Source organism: Triticum dicoccoides, chromosome 5B (assembly GCF_002162155.2).
Source record: "Triticum dicoccoides isolate Atlit2015 ecotype Zavitan chromosome 5B, WEW_v2.0, whole genome shotgun sequence".
NCBI lineage: Eukaryota > Viridiplantae > Streptophyta > Magnoliopsida > Poales > Poaceae > Triticum > Triticum dicoccoides.
Genome location: NC_041389.1, coordinates 556,089,915 through 556,100,026, shown reverse-complemented (window position 1 = coordinate 556,100,026; position 10,112 = coordinate 556,089,915). Strand labels below are relative to the sequence as shown.

Here is a 10,112-nt window from a genome sequence, read left to right as displayed (position 1 = left end):
TATTCCTCGGGTACAACAATGTCATGTATGTTCCCACTAAGGACTTTCCGGCGTTCAAACCAAACCGCGCTTACCTCACGGATGACCGTTTTAAATGTAAGCCAACATTGAAAGAGGACCTGGGTATTTGGAATGTCAAGGAGAGGAATATGCAGAAACTTCAGGATGCATGGCCATGCATGTATTCTTGGCTAGATTTACCAGCTCCGATTTGGATCACGCCAAGGTTTTAGCAACTATTTTATACTCCTATTAAGCATAATACCGGAGAGGTAATGAAACCTGGTTACCATGGTGAGACGTCTAGTAGAAAAAGGGGCTCAACTTGTTCGACGTTTGTAAAAGTTGACATGTTATTCCTAAATTGTTAAAAGTTCATCATACAATTTCTGAATAGTTCGTCTCGATATTCCAGATGTTCAAAATTTTGTATGAGAAAAAAAACATGGATTTGGGGCATCGTCAAGCTCTCGCCAGCCTCTGTTATGCTGTTGCTGCTTGTCACCACCGAGCTCCACGAGACACGGGCTAGCTAGCCAGACGGACGATATACATGCATGCCTTGCTGTTGCTGCTTCTTCCTCGCTCATCCGCTGACGTCGATGCGTCTCAATGGGCATGCGTGTCTCAGATATGCATGCATTCCGTCGAACACGTGGAAGGCGTCGCGGTTGACAGAGTCCAGCAGCTGCTGCGCGCCTTTGCCCGAGTTCGTGCCCGAGACGACACACGAGCACGAGAGAGACTCGGCGTTACACAAGACTTGGAGATACAACTGCGCAAGCTAGGGAGGATTCAGACTTGTACTTTAGCTACTACTTTTACCTGCCTGCCTCCCTCCTCTCGCCGTGCAGCAACCGGTCCAGCGGGAGGAAGCACCTGTGCGGGCCCGACTACGCCTGGGTCACGCGCGTCCCGACCAAGGTGGAGTACAAGTTGTTCGTCGGCTCGCACGATGGTGGCTGGGTCGCCGCCTTCGACAACCGCGAGCTCACGCTCGTGAACCTCTTCTCCGGCGCCGAGATGCCCGTGCGCCCACCGAGGCCGAGCCATCTAAGGCAAAATCCCGTCGCGAAAATCATCTTCTCCGATGATAGGCTCCTCGAGGCCTACCTCCTCTAACGGCTGCATCCTCGCCGCCATCACCGATGATAGGCTCAAAATTGCATTGTGCAAAGTTGGCAAAGGCAGTGTCAGTGGATGGACCATAACAACTTGGCACAAAGAAGATGTTCGCCTTCTGCGACGGTGATCTCTCCGGCCTCACATACCCCGATGAGAACTTGGTCAAGTTTAAATTCAGAAGAAGGTTGGCATGGATTTAGATTTAGAAGAACCCTGCATGGAGAGACTGTGGAACTTTGGAACAGTCTCAAAAAAAGATGTGAGAAAATTCAAATGCAAGAAGGGGAGGACAAAATCCTCTGGACCCTCACTGCTGATCATAAATTCTCTGTGGGATCCTTGTATAGGAAATTGATAGCTGTTGGGATAAAATTCCCGCAGAAATACTTATGGAAGATTAAAGTGCCTGCGAAACTGAAAGCGTTTTTATGGTTGATCAATAAAAAGAGCATCCTGACTAGAGATGTACTGCTTAAAAAAGGTTGGAAGGGTGAGAAAATATGTGTTTTATGTGGGAAAGATGAATCAATTGATCATTTGTTCTTTTCTTGCTCGGTTGCTTCATTGCTATGGAGTTTGGTCAGATGTGTGTGTGGTTTTAAAACTGTGCCATTTAGTGTGAAAGATTGTTTTGAAAACTGGATTAGAAAATTTAACAAAGATAATAAGAAACTGGTGCTGGTGGGGATTTCAGCCCTGCTTTGGTCAATTTGGAAAAGTAGAAATGCAATTATCTTTGAGAAAAAAAGGATAAATGATCATTTATATGTTGTCAAGCTAATGTGCAGGTAATTGACTGGGCTATCTTGCAGATAGAGGAGTCGCCAAGAAAAACGTTGGAGCTGGGAGCAAGGGTGCTAGAACAGGCAGCAAATGAAGTGTTCACAGCCAAGCAAGGGTGGAGGATCAATGTTGCTAGATTGAAATGAAGAAAATCTCTCATGCGGGGGGTGAACCTGATGTTTGGTGTTCCTGTAGATGATCCCTGGCTCCTTGCTACTGCTACTTTTGCTTCTGCGTTGATGTATTGGCTCTCAGGGTAGTTTGCATTCGGTCTGACGGTTAGCTATTTGATCCTGTGGAGTCCGGTTGGTTTCTTTCGTTTACTTTCGAACTCTTTGTAGAACTGTGTGGTTTTCAGTAATGAAAATCGGAAGGGGCAAGCCCTTCTTTGATCAAAAAAAATTCAACACCAAGGAAGAAGGGAAGCTCGTGATCACATTTACCCACCAGTTAGCCGTCCGAAGGCGGCATGGCCCCACCATGAAGCATGACCCCAGTTCATATGGTTGTTGCATGATTGAGCTACATGGGGAGCCATCGATGGCAATAAGGACCCGATGGTTGCCCGACCGCGAGCCATTCTTCAAGGTCTTCATGCTTGTCGATGCAAACCCTAGCACAAGTGGGCTGAGGTGAAGAGCTTTGGTGAGTATGCCTTGTTCTTAGGGCCAACCAGGACTAAGGCGGTGCACGTGCCTGTGGGCACCGAACGCCGCGATCTAGAGAGAAACCACATCTAATACTCGAAATCTACCCGCTCTAGAGAACATGAGTTGCGTGGCAATGAAGTGTACACGGTGGCACTGGAATACGGTAACCGCATGTTCTGTCGGGAAGACCAGAGTATCGGTGATGGTCAGGACAGGATACTACACGACGGGTTGGGACTATGTTTCAATGTGGCTACGCCCTTCAGAGTTGTAACTTATATACTTGCTAGCTTAGTGCAAATAATATTTATCCTAACACTAGAACCATGGCTTGGATATTATCATGCATGGTACAACTCTACTTAATTAACATTACCGTGTTGTTTAATCTTTAATACTCCTTCGATCCATCCATATTACTAGTATATAAACCACGCCGAGCAAAATTACCCAAAGTCCTCGCCGATTGACCATCGTTGCCCTCGAAACAAGAACCGCTGCCACGTCGTGGTATCGATTTGCTCTTTGGATGCCGAGTGCTTAGATTCTTCTAGTTCAAGATTTGTGGAGCTTACTGATCAGAGTTGACTGCCACGCCACGCGTACTTGATTTATTGTGGGGTGTTTGCAGTGGAGTACGAGCAGTAATAGCTGTGGTGAACTAGCTAGCCCAAACGGATTTTAGCAAGCAGCTCAGAGTTCAGTTTGACTACCTTAGTTGCAGGCAGCATCTCTGAATTTCTCAAGCTCCATTTACTTACACGTCAAGTTCTGAACTTGTTATCTTCTCAGGTTGATGTGTGCTGCTCAGTAGGAGTTGTAGCAATGGAGGGCCCTGACCTCAAGCCAAGCGTCTGGCTGGCATCCGAGGCCATGGGCCTCCTAGCTGCGGCGTATCTCGCACTCAGCGGTCAGGAGCGGCGCGATTCTGACGGCATTCCGGGCGTCGAGCCAGCTGCTCTGGCGGCTCCTGCTCGGCTTCCTCAGGTAATCTTCAATAACTTCCGACCGCTCTATTATCCTGTGAGAAGGACAATGGCAAGCAGTGGTCGTGCCGGAGTGGTTATCGGGCATGACTAGAAATCATGTGGGCTTTGCCCGCGCAGGTTCGAATCCTGCCGACCACGCTTTACCGTATGTTTTATTTTTTTCTTAACATTTCCCTTCGAAATACTGCAGGGAAAATCGATGCCGAATGCCACATGCTTCGACCATTACGACCTCAGATCTGTACTTGCTCAATTTTTTCCGAAGGAACAAAAGAACTAACCCAAACAAAATTTACATGTGTTTTTCCTCCTTTTTTTTTACAACACAGTGGCTGGCCAGCTGCTACAACAATTTGATAAGAATGCGACTAAGGGCATCTTCCGAGCGTGCTTTGTCATCCAAAGCGAGTCTGCATCAATCCGTTCGATGGTCTGGACGTACTTTTTTCCCACAATCCGGAGACAGATTGAAGGGCTTTGCAGCCGTTCGGACAGTTGTCGACCGCGTCTAACTAACCTGGCCCCACCAAAAACCCCTCTCCCGCGCCCACATGCTTTCTGGCCCAGAAAGGTTAGCGCCGCTCCAGTGCACCAGTGCCGCATTCATGTCGGCTCAGAGCGACGCGACCTCTCACAACGCTTCACTACTGAAATGGCACGCCAGCTGAGAGCGCCACCCTCGCCGCTTCCCTGTGCATGCGGCTGCCCCGCGTTCAAACGACAGATCGTTCGACTGCGTGCCTACATTAAACATGTGTGCGATTGCCAAGGAACAATGAGCCGGCATCACTCGTCCGTCCGTCTGCCGTCCACCATTAATCACCTCGCCGATTGCCCTGTCATCCACTCATTATATAAACCGCATGCCCGGCCATAACCCCGGCCCATCCATCATCCTCCATTCCCTTTCTCCTCTCTACACCACGTCTGCCATGGCCTTCTCGAGCTCCAAAGCCATCTGGGATAGCCTCTCGTCTAAGAAGAAAGAAGAGAGCACCGCCATTGCAACCGTCTGGCAGGACGGTGGGCAGACAGAGGCCGGCGTTGCGGACGTCTCAATGGAGGACGTGACTGACGACGAGCCGGCGTCACCATTGTCACTGGTCCATGCCAGCATCACCATGGGTGAGGACCGTGCTCACACACCGAATTGGTGTTGGCAGAGCATGAGGCTTGTTCCAGCACGCATAGGGTGATACGTCTCCAATGTCTAGAATTTATGAAGTATTCATAGCATGTTTACAAAAAAATTATATGGTTTTGATGCATTTTTATATGAGTTTTGGGAACTAACTTATTAACCCAGTGCCCAGTGTCAATTGTTGTTTTCAGCATGTTATTGGTTTTCCAGAAAATCCATACCGAACGAAGTCCAAGTGTCACGAAAATTTACGGTGATTTTTATGTTGGAACATAAGAGACCGTCGAACCTTCGAGTAAGGACCAGAAGACCCATGAGGTGGTAACAAGCTCACCCCCGCACACCCTAGGGGCTAGGGAGTGCCACCCGAGCTCGTGGGCCTCTCGTAACTCTTATTAGCGTGATTCCAACGCTGAAAATCCCTATAAATCCAGAAATCCCTACAAAGAAACCTAGCACTTTGAGACCGCTGCCAGAAGGCTCTGTTCCGAAGATATCTCATCCGAAGCCCTTTTTCAATGCCCTACTAGAGGGGAAAATCATCAGCAGAGGCTATCTTCCTCATCCCGCAGTCTCGATGACGAGGAGGGAGTAGTTCACCCCCGGGGCTGAGGGTATGTACTAGTAGCCATGTGTTTGATCTCTCTCTCTCTCTCATGATATTTATAGGACACGATCTTGATGTACCATGAGCTTTGTTAATATAATGGAATCATATGATGTTCTTCCCTTTCTATTTTTGTTGTGATGAATTGAGTCTTGCCTTTTGAGGTTTCATTATTATCACATTTAATATTTTGGATTAGAGATCACTTGATGTATGTCTTACATGTGGATATCCGTGGTGACAATGGGGTATTCTATTGAGTCACTTGATATATGTTTCGGTATTCAACTTGCGGATTCTCGTAGTGATATTGAGGTAATCTAGGCACATAGGTTGATATATGTCTTCATCCTACTTTCTCGAGTAAATAGCATAAAACTACTACTTTACAGGTTAGGGTTCCCAAAAACTATCAAATTTATTTTTTTCGCTGATAACTACCAAGTCAGAGGCTGGCTGTTTCAAAAAAACACAAAACGCTCGTTGTTAGCTATTTAAGCCGTTTTCTGATAGGTCAGACCCACTCCTAAACATTCTATTTGTTTGACTGTTTTGTTTGACCGTTAGCTTACATGTGGGACCCACATGTAAGTTCTCTCTTCTTCCTCTTATTTTTTCTTCTCTCCCTTCTCCACCACCTCCACCACCTGCCGCACGCCAAGCCAGGTCCAACCGCGGGATGGGCCGCCGCACGAACTGCCACGCCGCCACCAGAACTCCCGTCTGCTCCGTGTCGTAGCACGTCACCGGCAACCGCTTCGCATCGCCACATTGACCCCTGCCCCGCATCGACATCGACCACCTAGAGCTTGGGGCACCAGGAGGTGGAGGCTAAGCTCCCTCGCCAGCCCCTCCTACGGCTCACAAGGAGGGCTCCTCCCGATGCCGGAGCGCCTCCACCCGACGTCGGAGCGCCTCCACCCTCCACTTAGCCGGCTCCTCCCGTTCTAGAATGATGGAGGATGGAGGGGAGAGGCCAGCGGTCAGCGACCTCCTTCCAGCAAGCTTCAATGAAGGGTCGCAGCAGTTGACGCCGCTCGATTCCGTAGGGTCGAGGCCGACACATGGAATTAGGGGTTTTGTTTTTTTGTATTGGGGATTTTTGTGAGGCTGACACATGGGTCCCATTTGTCATAACGTGCAACTTAATAGTCCACTCTATCAGTTTTCTTACATGCGGGCCCCAACTGTCATAATGATGATCAATTGTAAAGCACCGAGCGTTTTGTGTTTTTTGGAACAGCCGACCCCTAACTTCGTAGTTATTAGCGAAAAAAATAAATTTGGTAGTTTTTTGGAACCCTAACCTGTAAAGTAGTAGCTTTATGCTATTTACTCTACTTTCTCCGATAGAAATTTGCGGTAATTTTTGAAGTTATTTGTGTTGGATTCAATATGATAAATTTAAAATTGTTTGATGCATATCGAATAATTAACTCACGGATACTTGTGGTGAAATTAGAGTTGATTGATGTATATCATATAGTGTTATTGTAGTACGATCTCTAGGTTGCAAGAGGTTTGCGGATCGACGCCCTAATAGTTGGAGGTGAGCAATGTGGTCTAGAAACAAGAAAAGAAGATCAGTGTATTTTCGCTGATGAATTGACTTTTTGATCATGGGATGACAATTTGAAGCAATGCCATGGTGCAATTTTTTGCGACGAATGCCACGGTGCATTTTGGGAAACTATAAACCGTTTGATCTAATTACTAAACTCCCATGAATTTTAGCCTGGCCCAAGCGGATTTCAGCAAGCAGCTCATGGTTCAGACTACCGAACTTAAGTTTGTCGTTCAAATTAGACATGTTCTCATGATGTTGCCGCCTCGGTACAGTACAAGTGGCTCTGCTATACTCGGTTCTACTGGCCTACAAATTCAATGTTAGTTTTAACTTCTAGTTGCAGGTAGAATATTTGAATTTCACAAGTTCCATTTGCTTCATTTATGAAGTTCTCAACCTTTTATTTTCTCGGCATCCACAGCCGAGGCTTACAACAGCAAGCCCCTCTTCCGGGGCGCTCCTCGCACTCAGGGGCGGCGCAATGCTGACGGCATTCCCGGCGTTGAGCCAACTGCTCTGGCGGCTCTTGCTCGGCTTCCTCGGACAGCCTCATGTGGTTGCTTGATCGCGGTGAACATGGCTGGGCTGTTACTTGTCTAACACCGAATACACTGCCTATTTTTCTTCTTCTTATCATTAGTAAAATTTTCCAAGGTTTGACGGATCGGTTAGATGCGGTTAGCTGCCTATTTTCCTTCTCTAAAGGTTTATTGGGGATCGAAGATGCCTTATGATGCAGCAAGTCATGATCCACCATAAAACCTTGGAGCTCCAATATTCGGCAGGGCCACAAACAATTGCAAAGCGTTTCTGAAGCACACCAAAGGCTTTCTCAACATCTTTCCTAGCAATTTCTTGACATTGGGCAAAGTGAATGTTTTTGTTACAATTCAAATGGCTAGGTTCAGTCCAAACAGCTCGGTTAAAAACAAAACAAAAAAACTCACCTAGGCAATTCGTTGAACAATTGTGATGTGATAGTGGTGCACCGTCCAACCGGTGTCGTTTAGACCAAACCGGCATGAAGCGACGCGTGTGAATGACCTGCAGCGATGTGCAAGCAAGTTAAGATGCGGCAGCCAGCAACAAATGAAATAAGTTCCGAAGCAATTCGACGAATCGGCTATGGCGACGGCGACGGCGTTTCACCTTGATTCCGGCGACGGCAACGGGGGCAAGCGGGCTCGACGTCTGGCAGAAGGGCGGCGAGGGCCAAGGTAGGCAATGAGGTAGAGGCGGGGCCGTCGGGTGGTTGCCAGGAGGCGCGCCGGCGAAGATGCAGAAGCGGGTGATGATGCAAAGAAGAGGCATGGTTTTTACTCAGTGCCGCAACGACCGAGCACTAGTACAGAACCGGCCTTTAGTGCCGGTTCGTGACGGGCTTTAGTGCCGGTTCTCCAACCGGCACTAAAGAGTGGGGACTAAAGGTCCCCTCCCTTTAGTACCGGTTCGTCACTAACCAGCGCTAAAGTGCCACCACGTGGCACGAGCCAGGCCCGTTTGCGTGTAGGGCATTAGTACCGGTTGGTAACACCAACCGGTACTAAATGTTTGGGTGTTTTTTTTAATTTTTTTTAATTATGTGTTTTCAATTTAATTTAGTGATTATTCTACATTATAATGAGTTGTTAAATCATTAGGTGAAAGTACCGCGGATTAGTTTCGACTGGATGGATATCTCTAGCTAGCTAGCTAGCTAGCAAAGTGATCAAGTATATGCCATATCCATATTATACTTGATCAACTACGGTGATCTGCGGTTTCTTTCATTAAATGATATAATAATTAACTAGCTGATCACCACCAGCACTAACTACTAGCTTAAAGAAGAAACATTCACTTGTACCAGAAGCAAAAATATCATCGAGCTCAACATGATTGTCATGATATTATAAGCGTTCATATATAACACCACAAAAGCAAATCACTTAAGTTCAGAACGAAGAACACGGACATGAAAGGACAAGTACTAATTAAGAGCAGCATGAAGAACTAGCTAAATCACTCCTGCTAGCTACTCTCTCTCTGGTAAAATAGCATAGAACATGTATAGCTCTCCTGATTGATTATACTGGAGCAAACCGATTAACCTGTCTCCTAATCATGGGTTGCGCTTCTCATTGTTGTCCCCTAGTATTTCTCTGCGATCATTAACAATTTTCCTCCAATCTTTCACTATTAAGCATTCATCGCTTCTAGAAATCCTGAATGCATTCATGTGCAATGCAGGATATCTTGGCCGTAAGCTAACAATTGACATCTGACCTTTAGTCTCGATCCCCTGAGGCACAACTGTCATCGAGAGTCCCTGTTGAAGAACATCGTATAATACTTAATTAATATACTTAGGAATGAAAGTTTAGCAAAAAAAATTATGTATGCAAAATATGCACTGAGGACAAATAGTAAATATCTTACCATCATTCCTAAATAGATGTGATCGTAGTTCAATACCATCACTATTAGTCCCACGTTTTGAGTACTAACATTTCTAAGTGCAGGAAGAAAATTTGTCTTGACAGTATGAAGATCCTCAAGCCATGAAACATAATGACTTATCTCCTCGCAGTTTAGTTCAGCTCCGGGACAGTAGTAGGTCCTGTCTACCAAGCGCCGGACATGTTTGGTTGAATGGAGATAAGTTGTCAATAGAAATTAGTTGTCAGCTATTTTTGAATAAGCAATATCAAAGACAAAAATATAGTTGAGAAGAACTCACATAATGGTAGAACTGGAGGCGTCTGCACATCGACCCATATGTCTCTATTACCTTCAATATCATCTTCCGGACGAATATCAAAGGTGATAACCATACCAGGCTCAAATGCATAAGCCTTGCATAGTGCTTGCCAAGTTTTGCATTCAAAATAGGTGTACGTGTGTGCATTGTATACTTTGACATTGAAAGTATAACCATCATGCTCAGTTTTCAGGTAATCTCTCTTTACCTCCATAGTTTCCATATCTTTGAAATCTATCTTATCCATGACAAAAATTCTTGCATGGCAGGGGATGAGCTAGTAGAATAGTGAAAATTAAAAATTATAAGTCAGGCAAATGAAGCATATATAAGTCATGCTTAATTACGAAAACAGACTTGTCGTTGTGACTTACTGTATCGAATTCGAAAGTCTCATCCAGCTTGATGCTGAATCGCCTACCATCAATAAGGAAATTTCTGTCGCACTGGCCGCGCTGGTCTACACAGTATTCGCACATAATGAAATTTTTTCCGTCGTCAGACGACATT

At 46.1% G+C, this 10,112-nt stretch overlaps 1 non-coding gene across 1 annotated transcript; it reads left to right on the top strand.

Moving 5' to 3' along the window:
• The first annotated feature begins 3,603 nt into the window (after positions 1 to 3,603).
• On the top strand, positions 3,604 to 3,685 carry TRNAS-AGA. Its single transcript has one exon. It is a non-coding gene; the product is annotated as a tRNA-Ser (tRNA).
• Positions 3,686 to 10,112: the final 6,427 nt, after the last annotated feature.